We start from the raw sequence: 15,051 nt of genomic DNA, 5'->3' as shown, positions 1-15,051 counted from the left end.
GAATGAAGGAAGGGCAATGGTGGGGAGTTCAGCCCCAGAGCCGTGAATTAGAGAGCGAAGCAGGACGAGTGTTCCAGCAGAAGAGCAGGGACAGATGGATCGAGGCTGCAGAGCTGCTGCCATCAGACACGGCTCTGAGCCGCAGAAATTGGGAGGAGAAACCCAATCTGTTATGTCGTACAGCCGTGTGCCTTACGAGGCCATTACCATGGAATCCGGGTGCTTCGCATTCCATTGCAAACGAACACATCTAATAAAGTGAGTCACTCAATGCAAGCCTTAAAAATAGAAAACTTATAATCATCTCCACTACAGTTTGCATAACTTGCCGTTGGCGCAGGAGCATTGTCTGACTTCCTCCTTCCCAAAGCTCCTCAGGTAAGTTCGGGATGATGAGAGGCGCGGACTGATGTCCCTCCGGGCTGAGCTGAGAGTCCTGCACTGCTCCTGCCTCTCAAGGAGCTCCCTCTGAGCCAGCTCCCATCCCTCTCGCAGGACTACTCAGAAGCTGGCCACGGTGACAGCAGCAAGGCCCCGCTTAAATTCTGGCTGGGGGTACTCTCAGCCTTTAAAGCTCTACTGGTCTGTTACCCGCAGTTTCAGGGTGTGTCAATGCAGGAAGTGGCAAACTAACAAGAAAAAGGGGATGTAACCAGAAAATAGCCCAATTAGCAGCCTCTTAACCGGGTCATCTAGCAAGCTGTCTCTGTGTGCCTTCAGAGTGGTTAATGTTACACAGAACAACTGAAATAGCTGGAAAGGAACTGATTAAAGCTTAAACCAACACAAGCTGGAGATGCTTTCCCTGCAAGGCAGATCTCTGGTGAGGAGCTACACCCCAAGGAAGGGTTCCAGAGGGTCCGAACACGTCTGACACAGCAGGGACACATCCACCCTCCAGAGCCTCTCCTGGAGCCTCCCATGCTCACTCTGCGTTCTCAAACACAGGTTAGGGCATTGCAATTAAAGTCATTTCCCAAGACCACCTCTCCAAGCAAGCACAGGAACATAACCTGTGAGATCCACACAGCTCACAGGGTCACCCCACAGATCTGTAACCAAGCACAGGAACATGACCTGTGAGATCCACACAGCTCACAGGGTCACCCCACAGATCTGTAACCAAGCACAGGAACATGACCTGTGAGATCCACACAGCTCACAGGGTCACCCCACAGATCTGGAACCAAGCACAGGAACATGACCTGTGATATCCAGACAGCTCACAGGGTCACCCCACAGATCTGGAACCAAGCACAGGAACATAACCTGTGAGATCCAGACAGCCCACAGGGTCACCCCTCAGATGTGGAACCAAGCACAGGAACATAACCTGTGAGATCCACACAGCTCACAGGGTCACCCCTCAGATGTGGAACATCCTGCACACAGAATTTAAACTCCCAGTCCCCCCAGGCCACGCTGTGCCGGTAAGTGGAAACCAAGCAGCACTTTACCATATGGGAAACTCCTTCCCACGCTCCAGTACCGGCAACCAGCTCGGCTCTCATGCCCAAAAGTGGCTGTAGTACTTGTCAGGCACAAAAATAAAGGAGAAACAAAGCAGAAAATAGGTATCCTATCCTCATTCCTCCTCTTGGTCCTACTGCTTCCAACTACTTAATCTGCCTTCTGTACTCAGACACCAAGATATTCCCACCCTGCTTTAGACGACAGAACAACTGCTGTAAACTCTGTCCCACAAGGAACAAACTTTTTTGGCTCCTGACTGTCTGCGTTTTAGCCTAACCACTTCTCTTCCTTCTGCTGTTACCCTCCCACTTACAGATGATGAGGGGAAAAGTCTGATGTGTAAATCCCACTTGGAATTCCAATAGTAATAGTCTTGCCAGAGACAGTAGCAAGTTTCTGGGAGTGAGGCAACACTGCAGACAGGGATGGCTGTAATCCCAAGAACTGTATCTAAGGTCTAACAGGAATACAAAGAAACACCAATGTCAATAGGCATTTTGAGCTTTCCTAGCATACAGATATCACTTACCAAGTTCTAGGTGAAAGTATTTCAATTCCCTCCCGTCCTACTGGAAGGAGTGGGAAGCCTAGTCTCCAGCCCGATCACTGACTAATGTGTGCAGGATGATTTCCATACGTTTGTGTTCTTGTGCCAATGCTGTTTTAACTTAAACTTTTCAAATAGTCACTCTTGCTTTCACTGTTGGTGGGGGTTAATATCAGCCATCAACCACACACACAATACAATGACTATAAGCCAATTACTGTCACCAGCAAGAAATGCTCTTGTCAGATACAGTTAATTTATAGCTGTTTCCTTTTTTTTTTTTCATATTCTTCATTCCCCTCATTTTGAATGCAGATATTTGAATAGACAGTCTGCCAGTTCAGCTTGATCCCAATGCTGGCACTTTGTCTATGCTTTTCCTTCCACTCCCTAGCCAAAGACTCAAGGAGCAGGGATTAGAAAACAAGGTGTTTTGCTTTTTACAAGATTGGACATATACCTGCACACACAAACAGGAACCTGCTCAAAAAATAGCTACAAATTAGGTGAATACTTAGGTGTGGCAAGGAAGTAGCCTAGTTTTATATCCTGGGATACAGATTGAGACCTGATAGCACACGCAAATCTAATCCTGGAGGAGGGGCCTGTGTTCAGAACCACTCTGAAATCAGAACTGACGCTTCGTTTGAGAAGCTTTACAAAACAAATGCAAACAACCCAGTCCAAGACTTTGGACTCCATCCACAGGATCTGGTTGTGATTCGGGGTGAGTTCACCTAGAAACCCCTGGAGACAGAGCTACACGCTCGCTCGGGAACCTGGCTCAGAGAGAGCCATTTAGGGACATGGAATGTTTCCAGAATCAATACTGTGATGTTGTAGAAGAGATCTGATTACAAACTGCCTGTTCCTTATGTAATGAAAGCTGTTTCCTAAAGTGAAGCTTTTTGGAAGAAATAGGCTGCATGTACATTACCAAGAGCTACTTAGTGGAGCCCTAGAGCCCAACAGCTGCTGCTGCAAACAGCTCTGTAGTCTCTGTGCTCTGCAGTGTTTAGCCCAAATGGCTCCAATCTGAGCCACAAACACCCATGGAGCAGTGGAAGTGCAGGAATCCTTCCCTCCTTAAAGGCTGGTCTTCCATTTCTGTCCCATTGGCTTCAGCTTTCTTTTTCTACCTTTTAATTTTTATTTCACAGAATCCCCAGGTTGGGGGAGGTTGGGAAAGCCCTGCAGGATCATGGAATCCAAACTCTGCCCGATTCCCACCCTGTCCCCAGCCAGAGCCCTGAGTGCCACCTCCAGGAATTCCCTGGACACCTCCAGGGATGGGCACTGCAAACCTCCCTGGGCACTTCCAAGGCCTGAGCGCCCTTTCCATGGGGAAATTCCTGCTGCTGTCCCCCCTGAGGCTGTTCCCTCTCCTCCTGTCCCTGTTCCCAGAGCCCAGCCTGTTCCCATTTCCCACCTTGGCCGTGGTGTCCCACTCTCCCAAGTGTGCCCAGAGAGGCCCAGAGAGGTCCCAGGGGGGTGGCAGGGACAGGGATCAGCACCCTCATGCTCACATCCTGCGCTCCCATCGGCTGCAGGAGCACACCCACGATGACACAGCTAATCCCTGGAGAAACGCAGCTTCCAACTTCAACCTCGAGGCCAAGAACATACAGTGGCTTCCTTAATCTGTACAAGCAGGCTGGCAGAGCTCTGGTTGAGACCGAGGGTACACAGCACATAAAAAGGCAAAATACCTGCCCAGGTCCCATTTGCCAGCACACAAACAAGCACCAGCACAAGGAAGAGATTGCCTAACTGAGCTACTTGGAAATGCCAAGCCCTGTTTTGAAACCATCCACTATGAGTGGAAGGTGAAAGTCACAACTGCAAACTGACAGCAGAAAATGCACATTTCTTTCAAATATTTGCTAAAGCTTGCAGAGACTTGTGTAGAGACAAAGCAGGCAGCAGCAAGGAACCTGTAGGAGCTGTCCTTTGGAAACCTGCTCCACATGAATGGCCTCTGCACTGACCACATCCTGCCAGCTTCTTCAATTCCTGTCGGGGACAGCCAGCAGGTAGAAATGGATCTCTAGAGAAAATACTACATTATGCAGCAAGGTCTACTTCATAAAGTCGTTATTATTACTGTGCTCCTGTGCACACACATAATTAGGCAAAACAAATTGTAAATCCATACATATACAACCAAAGTAATGTTATAAATTGGATACAAGGGGTGTGAATCATTTTTTTATGCACATTTGTGCATAAAGAACTTGTAAAAAACTTGTACACAAGCGTACACACTTGTACTCAAAACTTCCATCCAACTTCAGACTAAGTAAACTTCCAATTGCCTAACGTTGAAATGAATAATACTCTGGTTATTGCTATTGAAGGGGCAATACTGGACTTTACACATTAACACAGAAAGATCCTGAAATATCAGACCAAGTCTTTACTGGCTGATCAGTCACTGCTTATCACTGATAATTCCTGAATTATCCATGAATAACCATGTAATAAGTGAGGAAAAGAAAAGGGTGGGAAGGAGCAGGGAAGATTAGAAAATGCAGCTCCTTTGGAGGGGAGGAGAGCCCCTGCTTCCCAGCAGCAGGTGAAAGGAGCTGCTTTCAGCACACCTGTACTACCTGTCCACCGTAACACAAGAGAAAGTCAGTTAGGGAGTGAATCTCAATTAAATTTGAACCCAAGCTCTCCACACACACATTTGTATCTTTTACTGTAGAATCAGGCTTACCAATATGTACTGACTCCTGAATAGAGGTAAGAACCCAGAGAAGTTTAGGGCACAGAGCAATGGTCCCACGAGTACGTTTACTGGAAGCAGAAACTTACTTTCATTGCACAAAGTTCAGTGTAACTACAGCTGTGCTATTTTTTACCAAGAATTCAACAGGTTCTTTTTTTTTTTATAATGGGAGATATTATTTCTACCAGCTCCATCCAAGAATAAAAATACAGTTTACGAGCTCTGCAACCTCCTTATTTATTATATATAGACACCTACAGGCACACAGCAGCTGTTCTGGACAGGGAGACTCTGGGGCTGGACCTCTCGTTGTGGGACATTGTCAGGGAGCACAGGGATGACCCACACACAGGACAGCTGCCAGGGGCTCTGCACCACTTCTGCAAAACTGCCACACTCTCCTTTTCTTGGGTTTTTTCTTTTTTTTTCCCATCCAAAAGCTTAAATAAAACAGGAGGAGGAGGCTGAGAGCACTTGGTAGTGAAAGCTGCTGAATAAGATCATAGAATCATGAAATGGTTTGGGTCGGAAGGGACCTTACAGCTCACCCCATCCCAGCCCTGCCATGGCAGGGACACCTCCCACATCCCAGGAGCTCCAGCCCCAGTGTCCAGCCTGGCCTTGGGCACTGCCAGGGATCCAGGGGCAGCCCCAGCTGCTCTGGGCACCTGGGACAGGGCCTGCCCACCCTCACAGGGAAGGGTTTCTTCCCCATATCCCATCCACCCGTGCTATTCTTGAGCCTTACGCACAGAAGGATAAAATCCCAGAATGGTTCGGGTGGGAACCATTAAAGATGCTCCAGTGCCGCCCCTGCCGTGGGCAGGGACACCTTCCACTGGACCGGCTTGCTCCAAGCCCCAGTGTCCAGCCTTGGCCCGGATCACTCCCCGGGCTGGGGCAGCTTCTCCGGGCACGGGGAAGATGCGGAGGAGAGGCAGGCAGATGCGTTCCATACCCGTTTAGAATAAAAGGCAGCTGCAGCGTTCACCCGCGGCTGCACCGCGCTCCCGAGCCGGCCCCGCTCCCCCCATCCATCCCGCCCGCGCTCCGCAGCCGCCCGGACACGACCCCAAAGGCACTTACTGCGGCAGCCGCCGAGCCCGCGTCCTCTGCGGGCTGCTCGCCGGCCGGCGGCAGGAAAAGAGGGGAGGGCGGCTCTCTCCCTGCCCGCCCTCCGCCTGCAGCAGCCAGCCAGGCTCCCCCGAGCTCCGCCTCGAACACCGCCGGCACCTCCCCGCCCTGCTCCCCGCCCGGGGCCGCCGCTGGCCCGCCGGAGGCCGCGGGAGCGTCGCCGATGCGGCCTGGGCCCGCGGGGACGGGCCCAGCGCGGCCTCCGCATCCCCGGCCTTGCGTGACGGGGGTCGCCGCCCATGGCGGCCCCTCCCTGGGGCTGCGCCGCTGGCGGTACCGGAGGCGGTACCGGAGGCCTCCGGCCCACGCGTGAGGCCCGGCTCCACCGCTGATCGTGGTCTTCAGCTGTCTGGGTGTCATTTCTAGTCAGGAAACAACTGCAAGGATTGGATTTCATGAGTTCTGCTAAGTCAGTGATATTCAGTCACTGGTGATGGGAGCAGTGTTTATCTGGAACATTAGTACTCTTAAAAGGGGCTAAAATCTTGAGCGGCAGCTGGAATTAGTAGATACTCCAGCTTGGAAACTGTCAGCTGAAGAGCAAGAATTGAAAATAGAAGGAAAAATACTGGAAAATGATTCCTTGTTTTCTAAGGATACGGTTTTAGGGCATGTGTTTTTTGGAACACGTGAGAACAGAAGAAGAGTAATTGGGATATGAAAAATAAAAGGGATTTAAATGCAGTTTGTGGCAAATAATTTCAACGTGATCCAACATATGCAAGTTCTGGATGTGAATGCCTACCCGTATACGTGTTCTAACATGGCACTATATGTTGTTTCATCCATCTCTAACAAATATTTGTTACAGAGCTAGGAGAATCCTCTGTCCTCCCATCCCTCAAAGCAGTTGTCTACCCAGATGTAGCTGCACTGTCAGTATTAATATATGACAAATTTTGATTGGTACAGGGCTGTTTATGAGTGCAAAATGTATCTATAGCCGGTTTCTAAGTGAACAGTTTTTCCACCCCAGCACTGCTGTGTCTCATCAGCTTTTTCCAGCCTGCAAAATCTTGAAGGGGGTAGAAAATGAGTGTTGTACTAGTCTCCTCATAAAAGGAAAGTGAAAACTTCGTAAGGATCACATTTCCAAAGCAATGTCACTTTCCAGGTACAGGTTCTCCCCACTTGCACGGTGCAGTTACCAATACACAGGGATGGGCTGTTCTCTTCCCTACTTTAGGCTTCTGTTCAACTACTTTTTATCTTAGTTACTGATTGTTTAAGACTGCACTTTGTAAGTTTGAAGAGTGAAAGAGTTTTACAAGGTTAAGTAAAAAAAATGAGATGCCTGAAAATATTGCAAAATTCATCCCTCTCAAGTCTGTTATTTATTTAATGCCTCGATGAAAATATTACCTCCAAAAGTCTCTGTGCATGTGGCTTGGTCCCTGGGACACCTGCCAAGACAGGAATTTCAGATGCCTGAAATCATGTGCTCAGCAGGTGTAAAGGTGTAAATTGCGTGCACGGAGAGTTCACCTTTTGTCCTTAACCCCAGAGGCAGTTTCTCTTCATTAGCAGGGGAAGATGGGGAAAAAGATCATCATCGTTTCCTGACTGCATGCCAAAGTTATGTATCATAAGAAGAAAATCTGTTCATACATTCTCAAATATGTTTTCTCCTAATCTGTCTTCAGGAAAATGTCTTTGAGAGGAGCAAGAGTGGTGATTGCAGGAGAGCTGGGACAAAGGGATAGAACAGATACAGAATTTCTCTGCTGGGATTTTTCCAACAGGATCCATGGTAGGTCCTCTGGTTTGAAAATCCAGGTACTCAGTTGTGGCTGTGATTAGGCATTTAAATCGTTCCCATCTCGGCTGTGGGTGTCAGGTATCACTCCAAGTACAACCCTGTGGCTTCCCACCCATGCTCAGTTTACCACTGGACCAGGACGTGTTGCTGGTGTTCAGGAATTTCCCCTGCACTGCAGCAGATAAATCCATCCGTGTTTGTGTATCTGAGGGACAGAAGGTGGCTCATTTTTCTATTATGATGTGTTATCATCACAATTAGGTCTGATTGTTTGCTGTCCCATCAAGATCCCACACAGAAACAAGTGCAAAAATTGCAGTTTTAAAAGAGTGAGGTCACGGGTCACGTTATTTGTAGCAGAAAAAAACCCCATAATTAATTGGCCTCTCCCTGCAATGGCAGCACAGGAGGGAGTGGAAGGAAGGGACATGGAGCATCTGTGTTTTTCTGGGGCAAACAGCCAAGCTAGGTCTGATGGACAACATTCCATTGGTAAAGAAAAGGACAGTATCTTTTAGAAAGCGAGACTGCTTGGACTAGTCAAGAGTGGTTATTTTCTCATTAAACATTTAAGGAGCTTTGTTGTGGCAGGAAATATGAAGAAACTGTCACATTTATTTTCTCTGTATGTGCTGGAGTGAGAGGCTGTATTCAGCAAAAGCAAGGCAAAAGGCTCTTCAGCATTTGGGCTGTATTATTTTTTTCCCTCAGACAGTGACAGATGAAAACCAGTCCTGGTGACTGTACATGTCTTCTGTTTATCCAGGTATTTCCTCCATTGAATTGATTAGGAAAAGCTGAGGAAACCTGTTCAGAGACATATACAATGACTTTAAAATTCCCAGCCTTTAGTGAGTAAATTTAGTGAGTAAATCCAGGATTTGAGTCTCCTGGTTGCTTTTGATGCCCATTTCCCTGGCAATGCCTGCTGATAGCTTTCTTTTGGGACACTTTAGACAGGATTTGGGATGAACAGTTTCAGGGTGTCCATGCATTTATAAGGAACTTACAGATTGCCAGCAACATCATCAATAATTGTGCAGGGAAAAGTTACTTTAAATAACCACATATATCATTGTCAATTTGGTTTCAGTGACCTTTTGTGATCCAGAACTATTCCATTGAAAAAGAAAGGATATTGGAAAATCTCTGAGAGCCTGGTATCTGGAACAATGAGCATTTCTGGATGTGAGTGGCTTCTCTCCGTGTCCGAAGGCCGTGGTGGGGATATCTCACCACATCTTCCCTCAGCACCATTTTGGCCACGCCAGCCATCCTGTACCTTCCCTGGAATTTCAGATTATGCCTTTTCATCTACTGAAATATTCCTCCCTGCAGATTTAAATAATTAATTGGGACGTGCCTAGTGGGTCTTGAGCTAAACTTCAGAGAGGCAGCAGATATGTGTGACCAAGTGACCTTTTGCTGTCCTGCTCGTCCCCGCGCGCTCGCTGTGCTCAAAGGGACGCTGTCAAAATTGCTAGGCCTTAAAACTTTAACCCACACTGACAAGTTGTTCTACATTATAAGTCTTCCCTAAAAGATTACCACGATTGTTTTGTTTGTTTTGTTCCAACCATCTTTGCTGAAGGCTCCACAATACGGATTCATTTGTCCTTTTGGGTAGGTGGATATTTTTAAATGCCCGGCTTATTCCGTGACCTGTTAAAATGGAGTTGATGTGCGTGTGCTCCACTCAGCGGAGAACTCACCGGGGATGGAGCAATTTCTCTGCACTCTGGAACAAGAGACAGGAATGCACTTGGGAAGCCTTTCTGGAGAGGCTTTGAGAAGCCATTTTGAAGGGCCTCTTGTTACCTTCAGTGCTTTGGGAGTCATGACTGGACTTGCCTGTGATACAAAGTGTTGTGTACTTGTTAGTGAAACGCCAGCTGGTTCTTACACAGGGGTTTACTCTTTCATGGTGCTCTGATTAACTCATTAGGCTTTATTTCTAACATCTCCATTTACAGAATCACAGGATCACTGAGGTTGGAAAAAGCCCCCAAGACCATCAAGTCCAAGCTGTGCCCGATCCCACCGTGTCCCCAGCCCTGAGTGCCACCTCCAGGAATTCCCTGGACACCTCCAGGGATGGGCACTGCAAACCTCCCTGGGCACTTCCAAGGCCTGAGCGCCCTTTCCATGGGGAAATTCCTGCTGCTGTCCCCCCTGAGCTGCCCTGGCCCAGCCTGAGGCCGTTCCCTCTCCTCCTGTCCCTGTTCCCTGCCAGCAGAGCCCGACCCCCCCGCCTGTCCCCTCCTGCCAGGGAATTCCAGAGAGGGAAAAGATCCCTCGGGATCCTCCTTTGCTCCAGCCTGAGGCTCTTCCCAGCTCCCTCAGCTGCTCCTTTAGGTTGTACATGGTTTAACACAGCTCCATGGGAAGGGGTGAATCAGAGGCAGCAGTACAGGTGCAGCTGTGCCATCACTTCCCCATTTTCATGTGCCAGGACAAGGATCGATCCAACACCCATTCATACAGCCACAGTCCCTCCATGTGGCATGGGAGCACGTGTCCATGCCAGCAGGCAGGAGGGAAGGAATGATACCCACTGGCCACACCCCAGGTAAGCCACACCTGCACTTTTAAGCTTGATTTGAGCTGATTTACCACTGCCTATCAACCTGACCTTGTTCCAATCACAGTGCACCAACTGAACTTGGGGTGAGGGGCTGCGGGTGGCCCTGAGCTGCAGCATCCTCCTCAGAGGGACACAGCAGAGTCAGCAGAAACACCTGAAGCTGCTGGGCTCTGCTCTGTCAAGCCTCAGCCAGAAGCAGGGACACCTCCCACTGTCCCAGGCTGCTCCAAGCCCCATCCCAGCCTGGCCTGGGACACTGTCAGGGATCCATGGGCAGCCACAGCTGCTCTGGAAACCTGGGCCAGGGCCTCACCATCCTCACAGGGAAGGATTTCTACCACACAGCCAACCTAAATTTCCCCTCTGTCAGTGTGAAACCATTCCCTCTTGCCCTCTCGCTACAGCTCCTGGTGAAGAGTCCCTCTCTGGCTTCTTTGTACACCCCTTCAGATACTGGAGGGGGCTGGCAGGTCCCCCTGAGCCTTCTCCCTTCCAGGCTGAGCAGCCCCACTTTCTCAGGCTCACAGGAGAGGTGCTCCAGGGCCCTTACCAACTTTGTAACTCCTCTGCTCTTGCTGCCCCTTACCAACTTTGTAACTCCTCTGGCCTCGCTGCCACAGTGCCGTCCATCGGGGGCACAGAACAGATCCATCTACACTGGAGCTTGGGTTGGAATGTTCTCCCAGCCCTTGTGATGACTAACACAAGGAACCCCTTAGAACTCCTTTTGTTGGAGTAGGATTCTGATTCCTACTCAGCTGAAGCCATCCTGTGAGATTTTCACCAGTTCTGAGGCCCTGGACCACCATTTCTACTCTTGCAGCTCTTGATTTCTGCCCTGTTCAGCACCCTCCTACTCACAGTCAGTTCTGAAGTGTGAGCCTGGGTCACACAGCTTGGGAACAGGTTCCCAGAGCACGTTCTGGAGTCACATTTGGGCCCCTGGGAGTTGACAAACTCTGGTTGACCGAGTTCCCTGCTGGACATCAGCCAACATTCCCAGATGTTCTGAGCAGATGTAGAACAGTGTAATGGACATGAGACATGTTCTCTGAGTTATTCTCCATGAGTGCAAGGACAGTTCCATCTCTGCTCTGGGAAGGAGTAGTGCAAAGTCTGTCACTGCAGTGACTCTGTGCAATAATTCTCCAAGGAGTGGCGCAAGCAGCGTGTTCTGCTCTGCCTGCCCCAGAGAGCAGAGGGGCACTTGGGGACAGGGTTCAGAGCTGGCCTTGCCAGTGCTGAGTCACCCATTGGACCCAGTGATCTCAGAGCACTTTTCCGACCTCATCCGGCCCGTGGTTCTTTGATTCCATGATCCTCTCTGAGGACACGCTGCTGTGTCCCATGTGGATGTTGCCAGATGTCCCTGCCTGGCAGAGCCTCAGCTCACCAGGAACGAGAGGAAGTGGGAGAACAAAAGTAGGGGGAAATCTGCTCATGGCTGACTTCCAGACACAATAAAATGGGGAATTAGGGGCTTCTCAATATGAATATTTTTTGCCTAAGTGCATGGGCTGTTTTTGGTCCTGAGCTTGTCTGAGAAAACTGTTTTCCTAGGCTGACTAATCCAACCGTAAGCAGCAGCCTAAATAATAGTCATTACTTACAGTTTTAATTATGCTGCCTTCTGCCAGCAGAAGCTGGGAAGGAGCGGGAGGTGTGCTGGGTTGTTACATTGCGGTGTTCATGCACACCCAAACACGGGACATGGAACATGTCCTGCAGCAGCAGGGAGGGCGCTGGTGGTTGAAGCAGAAGACCCCTGCTTCCTCCCTGTGCAGAGGTGGGTGGCTGTAGCTGTAACTCCTGCCCTGGCGGTGTTCTGCAGATGTTCCCGTGTTCTGTACACACACCTTGATGTTCCCTAGACATGAAGCACTCATTGCAGCTTTTCCTTGGACTCTGGCTCACATGTGGCTGTTTGTGGGAGCGTGTCCAAGGCAAACTGAGTGTCAGGAGCGTGCATCATTTATTTTGGGACACGGCATGGCCACATCACAGCAGAAGCACGGGCTCACTATTGACATCAGCACACGCAGCACGGCGTGCTGAAACGGCATCACCTGGCATGGCACAGACACCGTGTTGAGCACTATCTCATGATTCCTTTGTGGATCAGCTGAGTCTCTGAGTGCTTAACCATTGGCCTCCCCTGGTAAAGTCCTTCCAGCATGGAAAAGGAATAAAAATACACATTTGTAACTTTGTCTGAAAGCTTTTAAATGTTAAGAATGATCATAGAACCATTTAGGTTAGAGAACACCTTTAAGATTGACTCCAACCATAGTAGTAGGTGTAAAGAATCTTGGAAACTTTTACCTGTAACCTCCTGAAGTTCTTCCATTAAATCACTCCTTGCTTATTCAATGAATACTATTAGTTTATCCCTGATACAAACAGAATGCTTAGAAATGAAAAAAATTTTCAAAGAATACGGTGAGAAAAACAAAAAGTTTTAAAAATGGTTACTGAAATAATGATTAGTGGCATCTGTGAGAGATGATTAAGACCAAAACCAAGTCAGGACAGACTCTGTGGGGTGTATGATGGGTGCATGATACACTTTCCCAGGTTTTTTTTTAATCCTTTAGAGGAAAAATATACAACGGTTAGCGCTGACTTTTAAACCACTTTTTCCCCATGGAATGAGGGCTGAAAGCGCTGCGTGAGCCGTGGGGCAGGGACACAGAATGGGGCGGGTGAGCATCGGTGACACCGCGTGTGCTGCTTCAGCCGGGGGCGGGGGGAGAGCGCCCAGCGAGCATTGGTGGTTCAGTGGTAGAATTCTCGCCTGCCACGCGGGAGGCCCGGGTTCGATTCCCGGCCAATGCAGCTCCCTTTTGCCGCCGGAGGTGCCGCCGCCTTTTGTGGCCGCTGCGCTTCCATTTTCCGCGGGGCTCTCGGGCGGGAGGGGAGTGCGGGCGGGGCGGTGGCGGCCTGGCCCCGCGGAACCGGCGGCCGTGCGGAGAGACGGGAAAAAAAAAAAGGAAATGAAAAAATAAAAAAGAAGCGCCTGGAGATGCCGGGGATTGAACCCGGGACCTCACACATGCGAAGCGCGCGCTCTACCACTGAGCTACATCCCCGGCTGCGAGCGCCTCACGCCGGCCGCCCTCAAATGGAGGGAGGGCAGGGGCCTGTCCCACCGCCCGGCCCGGCCCGGCCCGGCCCGGCCCGGCCCGGCCTCACACAACTCCCTCTGCCGGCTCCGGGACACGGCCCGGAGCGGGACACGGCCCGGAGCGGGACACGGGCACGGAGCGGGACACGGCACGGAGCGGGACACGGCACGGAGCGGGACACGGCACGGAGCGGGACACGGCACGGGCCCGGAGCGGGACACGGGCACGGAGCGGGACACGGGCACGGAGCGGGACACGGCCCGGAGCGGGACACGGGCACGGAGCGGGACACGGCACGGAGCGGGACACGGCACGGAGCGGGACACGGGCACGGAGCGGGACACGGCACGGAGCGGGACACGGGCACGGAGCGGGACACGGGCACGGAGCGGGACACGGCCCGGAGCGGGACACGGCACGGAGCCCCGGCAGCAGCACGGGCCCTCCGTGTGCGGGGAGCAGCAGGGAGAGGCTCGGGATGAGCTGGGAGAGGCTCGGGATGAACAGGGAGAGGCTCGGGAGCAGCAGGGAGAGCCCGGGATGAGCTGGGAGAGGCTCGGGAGCAGCAGGGAGAGGCTCGGGAGCAGCAGGGAGAGGCTCGGGATGAACAGGGAGAGGCTCGGGATGAGCAGGGAGAGGCTCGGGATGAGCAGGGAGAGGCTCGGGAGGAGCAGGGAGAGGCTCGGGGGGAACAGGGAGAGGCTCGGGATGAGCAGGGAGAGGCTCGGGGGGAACAGGGAGAGGCTCGGGGGGAACAGGGAGAGGCTCGGGGGGAGCAGGGAGAGGCTCGGGGGGAGCAGGGAGAGGCTCGGGATGAGCAGGGAGAGGCTCGGGGGAGCAGGGAGAGGCTCGGGATGAACAGGGAGAGGCTCGGGATGAGCAGGGAGAGGCTCGGGGGGAGCAGGGAGAGGCTCGGGATGAGCAGGGAGAGGCTCGGGATGAGCTGGGAGAGGCTCGGGGGGAGCAGGGAGAGGCTCGGGATGAACAGGGAGAGGCTCGGGGGGAACAGGGAGAGCCCGGGGGGAGCTGGGAGAGGCTCGGGATGAGCTGGGAGAGGCTCGGGGGAGCAGGGAGAGGCTCGGGATGAGCTGGGAGAGGCTCGGGGGAGCAGGGAGAGGCTCGGGAGGAGCAGGGAGAGGCTCGGGGGGAACAGGGAGAGGCTCGGGATGAGCAGGGAGAGGCTCGGGGGGAACAGGGAGAGGCTCGGGGGGAGCTGGGAGAGGCTCGGGATGAGCAGGGAGAGGCTCGGGATGAGCAGGGAGAGGCTCGGGATGAGCAGGGAGAGGCTCGGGGGGAGCAGGGAGAGGCTCGGGATGAACAGGGAGAGGCTCGGGGCCCGGGGCTGAGCCCCCCGGGGTCCCCAGGGCCTGGGGGCTCGGAGCCCCGGCGCTGCCGGGCAGGAGGAAGCCAAAGGCGTTCTTGTTCCCTCTGAACAGCAGCACTAAGAGAGCCCATGGGCTCCGCAGGAATGGCCCGGTGCCGCTGCCGCTGGCTCTGGCAGAAGCCAGCACCATTTCCATGGCAGCGCTGGTGCTGTCGCTGTGCAGCTGAGCAATGCCACAGTGTCAGAGTCTGGGAACGCTTTAAAACCTTAAATCCCAGCCCATCCCAGCCCTGCCATGGCAGGGACACCTCCCACATCCCAGGAGCTCCAGCCCCAGTGTCCAGCCTGGCCTTGGGCACTGCCAGGGATCCAGG

General features: G+C 52.0%; 1 protein-coding gene and 2 non-coding genes across 7 annotated transcripts in view; 1 reads left to right on the top strand and 2 right to left on the bottom strand.

Moving 5' to 3' along the window:
• Positions 1 to 6,071, bottom strand: part of GPD2 (glycerol-3-phosphate dehydrogenase 2) — a 46,545-nt gene extending 40,474 nt beyond the window's left edge. The window contains exon 1 of one of the 5 annotated variants that reach the window (XR_015289616.1): positions 5,838 to 6,006. The gene's annotated coding sequence lies outside the window, so the exon portion shown is untranslated. Of the gene's footprint in view, positions 1 to 329; positions 724 to 5,503 lie in introns of those variants that run through there. The other 4 variants (XM_023931449.2, XM_086898855.1, XM_086898854.1 and 1 more) reach the window with 4 other exon arrangements.
• A 6,921-nt stretch (positions 6,072 to 12,992) lies between these two features.
• Positions 12,993 to 13,063, top strand: TRNAG-GCC (transfer RNA glycine (anticodon GCC)). Its single transcript has one exon. It is a non-coding gene; the product is annotated as a tRNA-Gly (tRNA).
• Positions 13,064 to 13,245: 182 nt separating this feature from the next.
• Positions 13,246 to 13,317, bottom strand: TRNAA-CGC (transfer RNA alanine (anticodon CGC)). The gene has a single exon. It is a non-coding gene; the product is annotated as a tRNA-Ala (tRNA).
• Between the last annotated feature and the right edge of the window lie 1,734 nt (positions 13,318 to 15,051).

This window comes from Cyanistes caeruleus, chromosome 7 (assembly GCF_971803275.1).
Source record: "Cyanistes caeruleus chromosome 7, bCyaCae1.hap1.1, whole genome shotgun sequence".
In the NCBI taxonomy this organism is placed as follows: domain Eukaryota; kingdom Metazoa; phylum Chordata; class Aves; order Passeriformes; family Paridae; genus Cyanistes; species Cyanistes caeruleus.
Note: the sequence above shows the minus strand (reverse complement) of the source record. Positions and strands in the feature narration are given on the sequence as shown.